The 15,509-nt window shown below is 52.8% G+C and overlaps 1 pseudogene; it reads right to left on the bottom strand.

Moving 5' to 3' along the window:
- Positions 1-10,107: 10,107 nt before the first annotated feature.
- On the bottom strand, positions 10,108-13,187 carry LOC134482076 (potassium channel subfamily K member 17-like; annotated as a pseudogene).
- Between the last annotated feature and the right edge of the window lie 2,322 nt (positions 13,188-15,509).

Raw genomic sequence — 15,509 nt, 5'->3', positions numbered from 1 at the left:
TTTGAGCTGGGACCGAACCCAGGGCTTTGCGCTTCCTAGGTAAGCGCTCTACCACTGAGCTAAATCCCCAGCCCCAGAACTTGGGTCGTCTTAACCACTGAGCCATCTCTTCAGCCCAATAAAGTTGACTGTTAAAACGGACCATTACACACAGTGATGGAATTTGTAATTGGTCAACTTCTTTTGTCTGTCTTCTTTCTCTGAAATTGGCTCTCACCTAGACCAGGCTACCCTCAAACTGTAATGTAGCCAAGGCTAGTCTTGAAAACTGATCCTCCTACCTCAACCTCCAGATTACAGATATTGAAAGTGTGTGACACCATGTCTCATTTATGTGGTGTTGGGGATCAAATCCAGGGCTTTAGGTAAAGCTAGTCACTTCTCTACCAAGTCATGGCCGGAGGCCACCCTAGGCCACTCTTACCATCTTTTCTCATCCCTGGGAGGCAGCTATTGTTGTATGTATGTGTTGTATGTGTTGTATGTCAGCATCTGTGGTACTGAGAGTTTAAATAACCTGCCTACCCCCAGAGAAGCCAGTGAGCTGCACGCAGAATGAGGGCTCTGCGTTCTGGGTAGGAGTGTGAGCATGTGCACATGCATGTGCATGCGTGTTTGTGTGCACACGTGCCTGGCCAGAAGGTACTGTTCTCCTCGTGGGCCCTGCTCTGCAGTGAGCTCACACGTCATGCCTGTGGTTCCCTGGGAAAATAGCGAATCCCACGAGCAGTCAAAACAACAATATTTGTGCAGTGTGGTGTTAGCCAATGGCCTCCTGCATCTAGGCTGGCTGGCTGTACCTGGCCCAGGGCTGACTCCTCAACCACCCCAAGGCCTCCTTCCTTCAACGCTCTGGCTCCTGGCCTAGGACTTCGGCTAGAGAAGCCTCCCTCACCTCTGCTCTGGGTGGGACCCAGCATTCCCCTGACCTCTGTAACCTCTAGGACAAGAGGCTCTGGCTCTCCCTCGGCCTCAGCTGGAGGAAGGAGATTATGATGTTTATTTTTCAGTTTTTGCCATGTTGGAGTTGGAAGCCAGAGCCTTGTGTTGAAAACTGGGCAAGTTTTCAACCTCTGGGTCAAACCCCTAGCCCTGCCTTCCTCTTTTCCTCCCTCCCTCCCTTCCTCTCTCCCTTCTTCCCTCTTTCCCCCTCTCTCTCTTCCTTCCCTTCATCTTTTTATTTTTGAAACAGGGCCTTAGGTAGCCCAGGCTAGCCTCCAAGTCACTATGTAGCCAAGGATGGTCTCAAAATTCTGATCCTCCTATGTCCAAATTCCAGTGCGGGACTAACAGGCGTGTACCACCCCACCTGGCTTGTGAGGAATTTCCTTGTGATGAATTTCCTCTTGTCACCTTTTCTCTTCTCTCGGGCTCTTTTCTTCCCTCCCCTCGCTCTTCCCTTCTCATTTCTCCCCTCCCCCCTTTCTGCTTCCTCTCCCCCTCCTCTCCCCCTCCCCCCACAGGCTTTCCTTGCTCATCTTGATCTGTGTCTGTGCTTTCCCAGAAGCCCCTCTTCTCCTCAACTACCTTGAGCCCCCTCCCACACCTAGGCCAGCATCTTCTTTCCTCTCAGGCCTCCTGCACCTTGTATGAATGATGAGGGAGATCACGGCTGAGGCTGGCAGGGCCCGGCAGGCATCCATCATCCTCATGCACTTTGCCACAGAACTGGGAGTTAGTGCCCCTGCCCTCCCTGAGAAGATGCTGTTCCTTGTCCCTTGGAGGCTGCCTCAGGAGACATGCTTTCTCCAGCCTTCCTAAAATGTCCTCTGTAGCTGACTTGGCTGCTAGTCGTGTGTCTTTTTAACTCTTCTTTAATTCCTCGTTTCTTACAGTCAGTCCCACATAAACTCCTTGTGACTAGATCCTTTCCATGGTTAGCTATTGGGGAATGCAAACAGAGGAGACAGAGGTCATAGAAAGGTCTGGGTGCTAGATCTCGAACTCCCATGAGCTAGGAACCTCCACCTTCTGTGCCCACTTGGATTGCTCCCTGTGGAGACCTGTGGACAGACCTGCTCCTTGCATGGGACAGCTATGTGGGCGAAGGTCTGGGCATTTGTTCCACTGTTCTGAGGACTAAGGAGAACCTTGGGTGTGGTGCTTTTCCAGAATGATTCCAGGAATCACGGGATGAGTTGGCCACCCCAAGGACAGGTGACTGGCCCAGAGGCACATAGATCAGACCAATGTGATTCTGGAAGAGAACCCAGGTAGGATCGGGAAGCAGAACTTAACAAGTTTTCTCCCCCTCCAAAGGCCTTCCTATCAGGCAGGAGGATCACTCTCTGAACTTCTAGGCCTTTCCATGACAGCGGGTGTTGTAAGACTGTCATCAACAGGACAGATGCAAGCCCAGGTGACTTATCTCATGGGCACCTTGTAGTATGACAGGGCCTCTATTATCTTGCTGACCTTTCTAGGGCTGGAGTGGCTCAGGGTCAGGGTAAGTGCGTGATTTAGTTCCTGCTCGAGTCTCTGCTCCTGCCTGATGCTCTGGGTAAGGGCCCAGCAGGTCCTTGCAGAGAGCAGCTGGCCCTTTCCTCAGGCCACATTAAGGACACATAATGCAGAGGTAATTAATACCCGGTTGGGAGTGGGGGTGGAATTGGGGGTGGGGGTGGGGATGGCGTTAGCTCTGAGGGTGGTACAGCTTCTAGATATGTGGATCTCTTCTTGTCTGGAGGGGGATGGATTCTGAGACCCCAGTGGGTACTTAAGATTAGGGATGGAGCCCTGACCATGAGCTTCACGGTACCTGCCACAGTCTATTCAATAACCATGCCAGTGAACAAGTGACCAACGGGTTGGTGGCAGCCATAGAACAGATACACCCGTCAAAGAAATAACTCCTATACAAATGGGTCAGAGGGTGGCATGGAGAGAGGCCAGGGCACAGGTGTCTTCATCAGTGGTTCTCAACCTGTGGGTCGTGACCCCCTTAGGCGTCAAATGACCCTTTCACAGAAGTCGAATGTCAAATATTTACATTATGATTCATAATAGTAGCAACAAAAGTAATTTTATGGTTGATTGGGATATGAAGGTGACATGAGGAACTGTATCAAAAGTTGGTAGCATTAGGAAGGTTGAGAAGCACTAGTCTTCATGCTATGGCCCGTTTGTTTGAGGCATAGGAAAGGGACAGGTTCCACTCTGGTTGGACATGGGTCCCAGCCCCCAGGCCCCGGTACAGGGATTGGACTGGAGGAGGTCTCTGTGATTCCAAGAAAGATTTTACTCAGACAGAGATTTGTCCAGCCAAGGATGAAGGAAGGCAGGGAGGCTGGAGCAGTGTGGGTGGGTGGGTGGGAAACAGCCCTGTGGGTGGCCCGATGAGGGTGGAGGTCAGCAGGCCTACTTCAGGACAGCGAACTCCTGGCCTGGAGCCCAGGGTGGGGATCTGGTGAGATAAGGGCCCAGGGGCCTTGGGGATGGGAGTCTCATAAAGTTGGCTCAGTCTTAGGAGTTCACAAGCTTCTGTGGGGTCGGTCGAGTACTTCTGTGGCTGGCTCCTAGCACTGTTGGATACCTTTCTCCAGGCTGAAGATCCAGAGAAGGAGACTGGAGGGCAGGGGGGACTCAGGGGACTGAGGGGACTGAGGCCCAATGAACTTAAGGCCTGGTGAACATGTCCAAGTCTTCCTTGCAGAAAGAGAGAGAGGCAGGGGTTGGGGGGTTAGTTGGTTGTTAATGGGTTGGGTAAAGTGGGGATTCGTTGGGGTGAGGAGGCAGATATAAAGAGACTTTAGAGCCACCTCCTCTCTCATAGGTGGAGAGGAGATGCTTGACATTATAGGACATGAAGGACATCTCTCTGGACTGCCTGAAAGGACTACTCTGTATTTGCCATAGCCCTCTGAACCCAGGGCTTTGAACATGCTAGGCAAGCACTCTGCCGCCAAACTACAGCCCCGGCCCTCTTCTCACTTTTAGTTTTAGGATAGGGTCTTGCCAAATTGCCTAAGCTGCCCTTGAACTCAAGCCCAGGCTGGCCTTGAACTCGAAGCCATTCTGCCTCAGCCTCCTAAATAGCTTACAGATCTACGCCACCGTGCCGGACGTGGCTAGGATTTATTCATTGATTATTTGAGTTTGGGAGCAGTGCTTCTGTCTCATGGCATGCGTGTGGAAGTCAGAAGACAATTTACAGGGGCTGGGTTTCTCCTTCCACCATGCAGGCCTGGGGGCTGATGAGCTGAGGTCATCTTGCTGACTTTAAAAAAAAAAAAAAAAGGACAGTGTCTTACTATGTATCCCTGGCTGGCCTGAATATGTAGACCAGGCTGGCCTCAGATTCATGGAGAGCTGCCTATCTCTGTCTCCCAAACGTTGGGATTAAAGTTATGTGCCACTCTGCCCAGCCTCATGTTCTTGATGGCCTTAGCAACTATCGTCCCTCCAGGACAATTTCGGAGGCTAAGCCAGTGCTCCCCATCGTGTGCACATTTTTAAATCCTAATCCTGGAGATGGGGGGTGGGGGGATAAGGAGTTCAGAATCAAGGCCGGCCTGGATCCCATGAGACCTGATCTCGAACACTCGAAACCAAGCCCGAGCAAAACACGATGTGACTAACGATAAAGGTGTCTTAAAGGGAAGGGTCATGCCGGAAGCCATGCAGTCAGGACGGCAAGTGCTGGAGGGACAGAAGAGCGAGCTGCGGCTGCAGGAAGCATCTTGGAGCAGCTGTGGCTGGTCCCTGGGCCACATCTGCACACTTGGCCTACATTTCTTGGACTCTTCCTGGATGTTCCCCCATGAGTCACAGACGTCCAGAGCCCCTCATCCTGGCCAGCATGTGATAGTGTCAGCAGGGAGCCCCCCAGGGGCAGAGGCCGGTTCCACCCTGGCTACTGCCAAGAGGTCAGCGGAGATGCCACGTCAGCCGGATCCAAGCAGAGCAGTGGTTCCTCCGGCCTCGGTCCACCGACCTGGCTAGGAAGGCATGCATGTTTGTAGGGGCTGACGCACTGCTTACAGTCCTTTGCAAGCCTTAGTCATCAATCCTGGGAGATCTTATCTGTGTTGCAGAGGGGAACTGATGATCACTCGGAGTTTGCCTGGGGTAACAGAGCCTGCTAGGACAGAATCAAGGTTCCTACCCTGGAAGGTGGGCTGCACACCTGGTCCCGAAGGCCTGCTTCGAGCATCCTTTCTGTCTGTGGGCAGAGGGTGGCCACATCTGAGCCTGCCAGGAAGGCAGGGTGATCGAGTCCTCCTGCAGGCAGCAAGTCAGCCTCAGCCTCTCTGCTTAGCCTCTCCTTACTCCCCTGCCTCCCTCTATGCGCCCTTCCCAGTGGTGATCTCTTTGCTCTCCTTCTCTTTTCTTTTTTTTTTTTTTTTTTTTTTTGAGACAGGCTAGCCTCAAACTCAGTGTAGCTGAGGATAACCCACTCTGTGCTGTTGTGTTCTCAGGGCCAGAGGACAGGCAAGGAAACTGCAGGCGTGGGGAGGATGCAGTGTAGACAGTTGGGCTGTTTAAACTGAGCCTTCCGAGACAAAGGACGGAGGGGAGGCAGGGACAGACCATAGGTCCGCCCATGCTTCCCTCTGGCTTAAGGATCCAGTAGCTATCCAGGTTCTTGTTATACCTGTTTGCTGGATTGGCCCTGGGAATCATCTAAAGGCCCTGTGAATTCCCCTGTGGCGTCTGAGGGTGGAGGGCTCAGGAATCTCCCGTCCCCTCTGTCAATCCTTTCACCAATCCTGGGCAAGTTCTCCCTGGCCCGGCATTGCCTCTCTCTGTAGGTGACAGCCTCAGTTGTAGTCTGTTTCTGGATATGTATGTAAATTGTGACGTTAGAGTTCACTGTGTTCCCGTCTGGTACAATGACAGCGTGATGACCAGGAGCCCATGCTTCTTTTGTTACTGTGCAACCAATTTCACTCGCCATGGTCTCTAACTCATGCAACATGGCTGCTAGAGTTTCAGCCAGCAGGCCAACATTGCAGAAGGTGAGAATAAAGGGGGGAAGAGGGGCGTTCTTTATTTCCAAAGTCACATCGCGTAAGTCACATGGGAGGCAACCTATGGATGAACTTGAATTATCACCTAGCTGAACTCAGCTGGAAAGAAAGATGTGGAATTATTGCTTAAAGTCAGAAGTGTGGCAAGGAAGACCCAGCGACTGCGAAACGCAGCTAGCTGTCCTTGTCACAGTTCATAACCCACGTTTTGAGATGCTTTGACTCCCTCAGACACCTCAAAGCAACAGCTGACAAACAGAATTCCATGTTTTCCTTCTTGGCCTGGCCTCTGGTTTCGAGCCTTCAAGTTCCTCTTGGAGCAGTGTGAGCAGGTGGTGCCCATGCCCCCCCCAACCCCCCCCCCCCACATCGCCAATTGGAACGAGATCAGTTTGGTGATCAGAGCCACCCAAGCCATCCCGAAGAAGACCCACAGGGACGCAATACTATTGTCCCACAGAAGGTACTCTGGAGAAGGATCCATGCCTGGGGAACAGTGAGGTTAGAGAAGGATGATCTGTGGTTGGTTAGACAGAAACCAGGAGGCCTGAGTGTTTTGACAGCGTGTGTGACTGTGCACCACGTGTGTGCCTGGCACTCTTGGAGGTCAGGAGAGGGTGTCAGATCCTCTGGAACTGATAGTTGTGAGCCACCAGGTAGGTGCAGGGGACTAACCGAGGCTCTCCACAAGAACAGCAAGTGATCTTAACCACTGAGCCTTTTCTCTAACCCCTGTTTGATTATTGAGACAGGGTCTAACCTAGCCCGATCTAGCCTTGAACATGACCTCGAACTTCTGATCCTCCTCGCCTCCACCTCCGAGTGCTGGGATTATAGGTATGCGCCACCACACCCAGTTATATGATGCTGGGGCTCAAACCCAGAGCCGGAAGCACACTAAGGGAGCACTCTACCCACTTGGCTACATCCCCACTCTCTATGCTCCCGTTTTGTTTTGGCTGAAGTGGGACGGGTAGCGGCAGCAGGGAGTCTAGGAAGATGCATGGGGCTATGGAGTTGCTGAGAAGTGTCCTGCCTCTGTTCCTAGCAGCAATGGCTGCCTGCCGTCTGAGTACTCTGCACCCCTGACAAAGGAGAGTCTCCCCTTTTGGATTTAGAGATCACCGTACATCCAGGCTTCCAGGCTCTCTATCCATTCTCCAATTTTTCTGTCCCTGAGTGGACAGTTTTCGGTCCTTCTCTCTGCCGTAGGATCCTCAGCTCCCACGGTTCCCTCAGCTCCCATAGTTCTTTATTTCCAGTTGCTCTGGGTCTATGATCTTTCCCATCATCCTTGCATCGAGACTCAGACATCCTTCCTGCCGCACGCCTGAAGCCTGGGTGTCTTTGCTGTGCCTTCTTCCTTGCCTTTGACAAAAGAACCCTTTCCTCTGGGATCCTATATGCTAAAACCCACTGGGTGCTGCACACTTCCAAGGTCTGGGGCTGCTCATCAGGTGCTTACCCATGATGCCCCAGTGTACTGGGTCAGCAATGGCCCAGAGAAGAAACAGAAGGACCTGCCCTGAGACTTAGCTGACTCCAGTGACAGTCCCGCTCTGTAACGTGTTTCCCTCTTCTCTATATGCTTCTGGGAGCCTGACCTCCCTCCCTCATCAAACTGGGATCCTGTACAAGGCAGGGACCTGCCTCTTAGGCCTCCACAGCCTTCCTATCTTGATCACCCTCCCATCCCCATCCTGTCTTGCTGGCCCTGCATCAGCCTGGCCAGTGTCCCAGGCCCTGGCTGACCCCCCTGGCTTAATGTGATAGGGTTATGTGGCTTAGCTGATTTCTCTGCGGTACCAACTGTGATCAGCAGAACCAGGCAGCCGCTCCAGCTTCTGGCCACAAGAACGGGCGGGAGGGGAGGTGCTTTCTCCTCTAGATTTCATCTCTTGGCAGGAGGGTTGGCAGCTGACAAAGCACTCCACTGAGCAGCTAAAGCAGCCATGGGAGGAACCGGTGGCCGGGTCTAGTAGGGTGACCCTGGCTATTGGCTTCAGACAGGGACAGTGATACTTCATGACCGTGTGTGTGTGTGTGTGTGTGTGTGTGTGTGTGTGTGTGTGTGCGCGCGTGTGTGTGTAGGAGTCAGTATTCCCACCCAAGAAAAAGGTTAGTCCATTTCTAAAAAAAAAAAAAAAAAAAAAACAAGAGAGCTGAGGTTTGGGAAATAGGTGTGGAAATTTCCAGAACACTGATCTGGGGATCCACCCTGGATTTGCCCTGACTTGCCTGGTGGGGCCCTACTCTGCCATTCTCCAGGCCTCAGTTTCTCCATGTACATAAGCAAGAGTCCTGGCAGATGAAGCAGCTCGGTACTCTCTGTAGCGTCCTTGTAGCCATGCTGGGCGGCTGAAGGGAACCGTGGCGGGCCTCACTGCTTTCCCAGCGTCCCCTCTGACATCCAGAGCTTCAGACTAGGCTCAGGGCAGGGAGCTATAGTGTGAGAGACTGAGCGTTTCATCCTGCTTTCCACAGAGCAGACAAACTTCGCTCCTACGATTACAGGCAACGGCACCCAGTCTGCCCCTCCCTAGAAGGTGGCTGATACCTCTTCCATTTCCAAAATGCTGATGTCTACAGAACACTGCCAAATTGGGAAATATATATATTCTCTCTCTCTCTCTCTCTCTCTCTCTCTCTCTCTCTCTCTCTCTCTCTCTGTGAGGTAGGACCTCATGATGTAGATCAGATTGTCTTTGAACTCATGATCCTCTTCCTTCTATCTTCTTAAAAACTGCTGGCATGGCTGGGGTGAACCACACCTGGGTTTAGTTATAGAGTTTGAGGACCATTCTAAAACTATGGGGAAACCCTGAAGGCTTTCAAAGGCGCTAAACATGGTATAAGAGTTTAGGCGCCAAGAGGGACCGGAGAAGAGGATGCGCTAATCCCTGAGGGCTAAACCTCATTACGCTGTGTGGATGGGGGCCATTGAAGGCTGTGCGGTGCCCAACCTGTGCAGTCTTATGCGACAGTCCTGGCCTGACAGGAAATAGTAGTGGGAAAGAAAAAGAGACTTGAAACAGCCTCCAGAAGTGTCTCCTGAACTGGAAGGCCGGAAGGAGCAAGCCTAGTCCTCCATGCTGCTGGCTGCAGCTCTCCTCAGACACAGGCTCCCAACAGGAGGGTGGAGGTGATCACCTGACCCAGTTGGAAGAAATCTATCCAAATCAGTTCTGCCTGACCACAAGCTGGAGAGAGCCAGGCTGAGATACAGAGCCCCCAACTCTGAGACCCTCCTTTCAGGGGAGGTAAGGCCTGAGGCAGGAGATCTTGAACCCTGAGGCCAGAAGGCAGTGGTGGGTTCTTAGCAAGCCCCAAGCTAGATCCTTTCAGTTAGGGATCCTGAGGTGCAGAGAGGGTTCTAGAAACAGCTTATGGCGTGGAATCAAACAGATTAGAAGTTGTTTCTCACTGTACTATTTCAGGCAGATAAGGTTAGCTCTCCGAAATCAGCTTTCTCGTTGCTGAAACAGGGATGACACACTCCTTCTGGGTTGTAGATTTAGGGAGTGGCTTGCCATCCTGGCAGAGCCTCAGCTGTCCACTGAAGAATTACGGAGAGGGCCCTGTTGTGCAGGACGACCGTCCAAGTCAAACCGCTAATATCCTCATCGTATCAGCTGGATCACTTGCCAAAGATCATCCCAGCTGAGCTTGTGGTCATCCCAGCTGAGCTTGTGTTTGGTTAATACTCCTTCACAGAAGATGGGGGTGGGGAGACTCACCGGGCTCTCAGCCAAGTGTGCGGTGAACGGCATGTGGTGTGTGGTATGTGGTGTATGGTATATAGGTTGGGAAGGACCAGGAGAAGGGCTCCATCTATGTGGTCATGGGGAAGTTATCGTCCATGGTAGGTGAAATCCTTCCGGCGTATGCTTTGAGATCACTCATACTCCTGCCTGTCACCCCTCACCCATGCTCTTCAAGTAAGCCCAATAGACTCACAATTACCCAGGGGTGACTTCGAAGAACTCAAACTTTGATTTGTTCTGTATTTGTAACCTCGGAAAAAGGGGGGAAAGGTGTTGCCTAACCCCAGGAGAAAATTCTCATGACAGACCTCCCCCCTTCATTTCAGGGCACTGGTCTACTAGAAGATGTGGCATCCCCAGTGCCAGCCTGGTGGTGGAGGAGTCTGTGATCTTCACTCGTAGGTGATTTTCAGGGCCAGCAGGGGAGAGAGATACTGAGGCTGGCTATAGTCAGCCACAGGCCTTCTTGACAGGCTCATACCTTGTCTGTTGTTCTCTCTTCCCGTCCCCCCCTCACTCCCCCCCCCCCTTTGGACCCAGGAGAGACTGAGGTGTCCGGGGTTTCTTTAAACTGTTTTGCCTGAGTCTTCGCCTGAACCTGGGGGATGGAATGCATGTGAAAGAGATTAGGTCGGAGGGAGACTGGGCATTATGTCCCTCTAGGACTACAGGTAGGCCTTGGAGGACAACTCTATGCTGCCCCGCAAGAGGGAAGGATGTTAGTCCACCACACTGGGAAATGGTAGGGCCTACTTAGGTGGCAAGCAGTGTGCCCAGTTCACCAAGTCACCGCCATCGAATACCAACCAGCCGCCTGAGGTGGATGCCGGAGCCTGAGTCCCAACCCTGCCTGCCTCTCATGCGTCACGTGGTCCCCGGGGCCCACCGTGCTAAGTGTGACGAAAGCGAAGAAGCAGCTCTCCACATAGCTCCAGCCTTCCACGTGGGAGAAGATAAGTGCGGGCTGCAACAGGAAGAACGGGAGGCCTGAGAGCAGCTCAGGCGAGCCTGTTAACCACCTTGCCCGTGAGGGGTCCTGCAGCGCACAGCACTGGCCAATGGCTCTGGCCTGAGGATCGAGAAGGGAGTTCCCTATTCCCACCTCGCCAGCTTTGGGTTTTCCCCACATTACCTGCCAAGAGCCTATGGCGGCTTTGATTCCTGCCATCATTCTCAACCCCATAATGGACGTCTTAACAATCAAACATCCTATTCTAGACTTTGTTCCCCTAACCCTACCAATCCCCTCCTTTTCCCCATTCCACCCCTCCTAATCCTGTACCCCATTTCCACCACAGTCCTTCCTTCTGGAAATGACTCATGCCGGTTCCCGACCATTCCCCTTATCTGCCAGCTGCCCCCAAGCCGGTGGGCACGTTTGTGCACCCCACGCTTCAGGAGGTGGCCCAGGTGGTTGAGCATCACGAAGTTGAGCGGAATCCCAAGCAGAGAAAAGAATACTCAGAAGACGTGGGCAGCCAAGGTCTGCGGGCTCAGGTTGAAGGGGACTCTTCCTCTGGCTCTGCACATGGCCATCCCCCTTTTTCCAAGGTTACAAATACGCCCCTTTCCCTGCCCATCCCACCCAGCTCCCAGGATTCCACTTCCGCTGTGGTAAGTGGGCAGCTTGAGTAATGACTCAGAGCTCTCTTCCCTCCCAGCTGCCTTTCTCGTGCCCTGTCCCCTGCAAGGCTGTGGGGCTTTGATATTTTTGAGCCCGTTTCCTTGGACTTAAAATGGGCTGCCAACATTCACTTGGCACAGCTGTGAAGAAGCCACAGTGGGGACATGCTGTAGATGGGAATATGACTCCCTGAGCAGACAGTGTGGGAAAGGGCTGAGTGTATGGATCGATGGGTGATGGAAAGTGGCCCCATACTGGCACCTGTCCCGAGAACCTCCTGGAATCCCCATCGTCTCCTCTCACATTTTGTTTTATTTTATTTGCCTCAAAACAAGGTCTCTAAGTCTGGCACAGTGGCTCATGCCTTTAATCCCAGTGCCCAGGAGGCAGATGCAGGTCGATCTCTGTGAGTGCAAGGCCAGCTTGGTCTACATAGTGAGTTCCAGAACACGTAGAGCTACATGACCCTCTGTATCAAAACCAAAAACAGGGGGTTGGGGATTTAGCTCAGTGGTAGAGCGCTTGCCTAGCAAGCGCAAGGCCCTGGGTTCGGTCCCCAGCTCCTAAAAAAAAAAAAAAATTAGCCCAGGCAGGGAAGTGCCCACTTCACAAGCAAGATGACCTCAGGCAGCACTCACATAAAAAGTGGGGTGTGGTGCTGTGTGCCTGTACTGGGGGGCCGGGCAGAGATAGGAAAATCACTGGGGTTCTCTAGTCAGTTAGTTTAGCCAGTTTGGTGAGTCCTGGGTCACAATGAGAGACCCTGTCTCAACAAAACAAGGTGGATAGCTACAGAGGAAAAATAAACCAAAATGCCCCACACACACATTAAATAAATAAAAGATATGGATAAATAGAGATGTAGAAACACCAGGATGGCCAGTTGGTCCTTCCAGGGTTTCTGGCAGGTCTATGGGGACAGAGGGAGCTTTCACACACACTTGTCTCAAAGATTGCCCATGCTCCCTGGAGTCGTCAGAGTACCCTTCTAGAAGTAGTGGCTGGATTAAAGCCACACGGAGGACTTTGTACAGTGCAATTCACCTACTCACTCTTGGTTGGACAAGGTAAGAGAAGCTGGAACTGAATCATAGTTGGTGTGAGCCTGCCACCTGGTGGTAAGTCCAGGTCATGCAGGGGATGCCGCGAGGAAGGGGGTTAGGGCCACTAACAGCATTATTTCCTGAAATTCAAAACTGCAGGAACCCAGTGCTTTCTGCCCACAGTTTTCACACAACAGTTTCTAGGGACCCTTTTCTGATGAGTCCCACCTCAGCTTGGCTCTGGATGAGAATGGGTCTGGAGAACAGTGACAGGGATGACAGGCGCTGGTGGACTAAGAGGGACTGTAGGAGGGGCTGAGTGGGATGACTAAAGCCCCAGGGGGCAGCAGCTCCCCAAATTGAAAGTGTGCGCAGTCCCCTTTGTGCCTGATGAAATGCAGAAACCAAGTCTACGGCACTGAGGAAGGGGTGCTGCTTGTAGGAGGGTGGATGTCGTGCTGTAGAACTGACTGTGTTATAGATGTGACACCTGGATTAGTTTCTTCAGATGCCACCACCAGTTCCACTGCCTCTTGGGGAGGCTCTGTTGACTCTCAGGGAGAAGTCACTTCCCCCACCCCACCAGACTGTCCCTACCCAGCCATTACCATAGTGGTGACGGTGGACACGGAAAAGAAGAAAGAGTCCACGAACTCCCAGACCCCATGTTGGTGGCATTTCCTAGGAGGCTGGTCCCATCGTCGTATGCTTGGATGATGTCCCAGAAAGAAGTTGTAGTGACCAACAGGACCTTGGGAGGGGGCTTTACTCCTGCACCCCAAGACATCCACACACCCACATCTATGTCCCTGCCTACACTTGTACTCTTGCAGTCTTCAGGTTATATCAGACTCTACAAAGTGAGAGACTTCCTTCTGGAGTGGGGAAGAGACACTCAAAGGACTTACTGTGAGGTCTCAAACTCGGGACCTATCAACACATCAAAGTGGCCACTGTCTGCCAGCCTCTCAGAATCACCAGCATCTGTTATGAAGATGTCCTTGGCTGCCATACCCTGCCCCCATCCTAAACTCCCTTGGGCCCTTCCCCCAGCTTCTCTTCCCTGTATAACCCACCCAACCTCTTGGTCTCTTGACGACTGCTCTTGGCTCTCCCCCTGCTCTCCCCTCCTCCCTTCCCCTCTCCCCTCCACTCCCCATGGTCCCCTCATCGCCCAGGTCGGTCTGGACTCTTCCAGATGCCTCTGTTTACGCTCCCCATCACATTTACCACAAACCTTCTCCTCAATCTACCTGCGAGCCGCGTGCACTCACCCACGTGTTCTCATTCACTTACAAGGCTCTCAGGCTCCGACAGTTACAGGATTCACAGAGCCCCTCTTTCGTGTTGTATGCAAGGTAACGATTGGTTTGCGGAAGAGAAGGGACGCTTCGGTGTGGCTGCCTGCACGTTGTGTGGTGAGTTCCACAGACGTGGCTTCTGTGCAGTATTGCCCCCGCTGGGATGGGCTTTTCAGTAATATGGCTGCCTTTGACTCCCCATGCTCCTGTTAATAACCCCAACGAGCTCACTGGCTCGCCCAGATAGACCTGGTTGGACAGTTCCTTTGGTAATTCATTGGTGCCCTAGCTGGGTCAGGATGGGTTCTGGGCTACCTCTACTCCACTGCTGCCCAGTTCATTCCCAGCCTTGCAGGAAGCAGTAGGTTGGGGTTCACTGGAAGAACACAGAGACATGACCTCAGCCTTCAGTGGGACAGAGGACAGAATTAACTCTGACACAGGCCATCAAAGCCGTTTTAGACACGAAGGCGGCTGTGTTGCGGTTGGTCAATTTCTACATGCCTCGACTCCCTTATCTGTAACATATTAACAATGGTTGATCTTCTCGGCGAAGGTTAAATCCGTGGAGCATGGCTGGGAATTCTGGGAAACAATCACACGCGTAGGTGTGCACAGAAGCATCGTCTGGCCAGTCAGTGGCCTCCGCTCTTGGCTGTGCAGGCCTGCGTTCACACAAACCCTCTCTGAGCCTTGCTCATCTCCAAATAGGGATGCTACCTGCTAGTGAGACTCCTGAGAAGGAAGTGGGGGCCTTGAGCAAGGGAAGAGCTGCCACAGAGGTGTTTGCCGATTGTGGTGGCTGTGAGTAGACACAGCCCCCACCCTGCCTAGCTCCGGATCCTGCCCAATTGGTCTTCCCAAAAGTTTGGAAGTCCATCTCCACTGAGCTGACCTCCTGTCCCACCCCCAACAATTTCCTCTTCCATTCCGCTACCTGGCTTCAGCCTAGAGACTGGGGCACAGGACCGTGAAGATTCTTCACCCAGGCATGTGGGTCTACGCTCTGTCCCCTGCGCTCTGTGTGGATATTAATGCAAACACTGGCTTGCTCAGCTGCCTGGCCCTGTGTTCCTTGCAGACCATGAATGGAAGGAAGAGCCATCCACGGGAAGCCCTGCTAGGATGAACCGCCCCCTGCCTCCCTACCCTTTAGCATCTCACCAGCTAAGGAGCCTCTGGCCGAGTGATCCATGCACCCATGCCCACTCGTTTCATCCCGGTCCTCACTGCAGGTGGGACAGGATGTCCTCTAGAAAAACTGGATCCTATGATCCAGCCAAGGTCCCCTCACTCGCAGCCCCTCTCTCTCCTTTGTCCCTGTTCAGGGCAAGCACAATTTGGCTTTATTTTAACCACCCCTATTGGAGGAGCCCTTTCCCAAGTGCCAAAGATTCTGTTCCGGCCCTGGGTCCTGATCCTCCTTAGAGTCAAGCCAAAGGTTTCTATTTGCCCCACCCCCACCGTGTGCGCCCTCCGGGAAAGGCTAGATGTCGCCTTCCATCCGCCACCCCCCCACCCTCCGAAACCCATAGGGCTATCCTACACAGGGCTGCCACCAAATCAAGTGCTATCTTGACTATCATGGCCGCCCAGTAGCTTGTGACCCAGGGAAGGGCACCTTCTGTATTTATTTCCAAATTTAGGATGGCTGTATTCTTCTAAAGGCTAGCCGAGCCCTCTCAATTCCTTAAGGATGAAGACCCAATTGCTGTCCAGCCCAACCCATGGCCACCCACCTCCAACCACTCAGCCCTGCTGTTCCCAGACCTGTGCCCTTCACCTCTCTGTTGGATAACAGCTCCCAG

This window comes from Rattus norvegicus, chromosome 15 (genome assembly GCF_036323735.1).
Source record: "Rattus norvegicus strain BN/NHsdMcwi chromosome 15, GRCr8, whole genome shotgun sequence".
NCBI lineage: Eukaryota > Metazoa > Chordata > Mammalia > Rodentia > Muridae > Rattus > Rattus norvegicus.
This window is presented reverse-complemented; position numbering and strand designations above follow the sequence as displayed.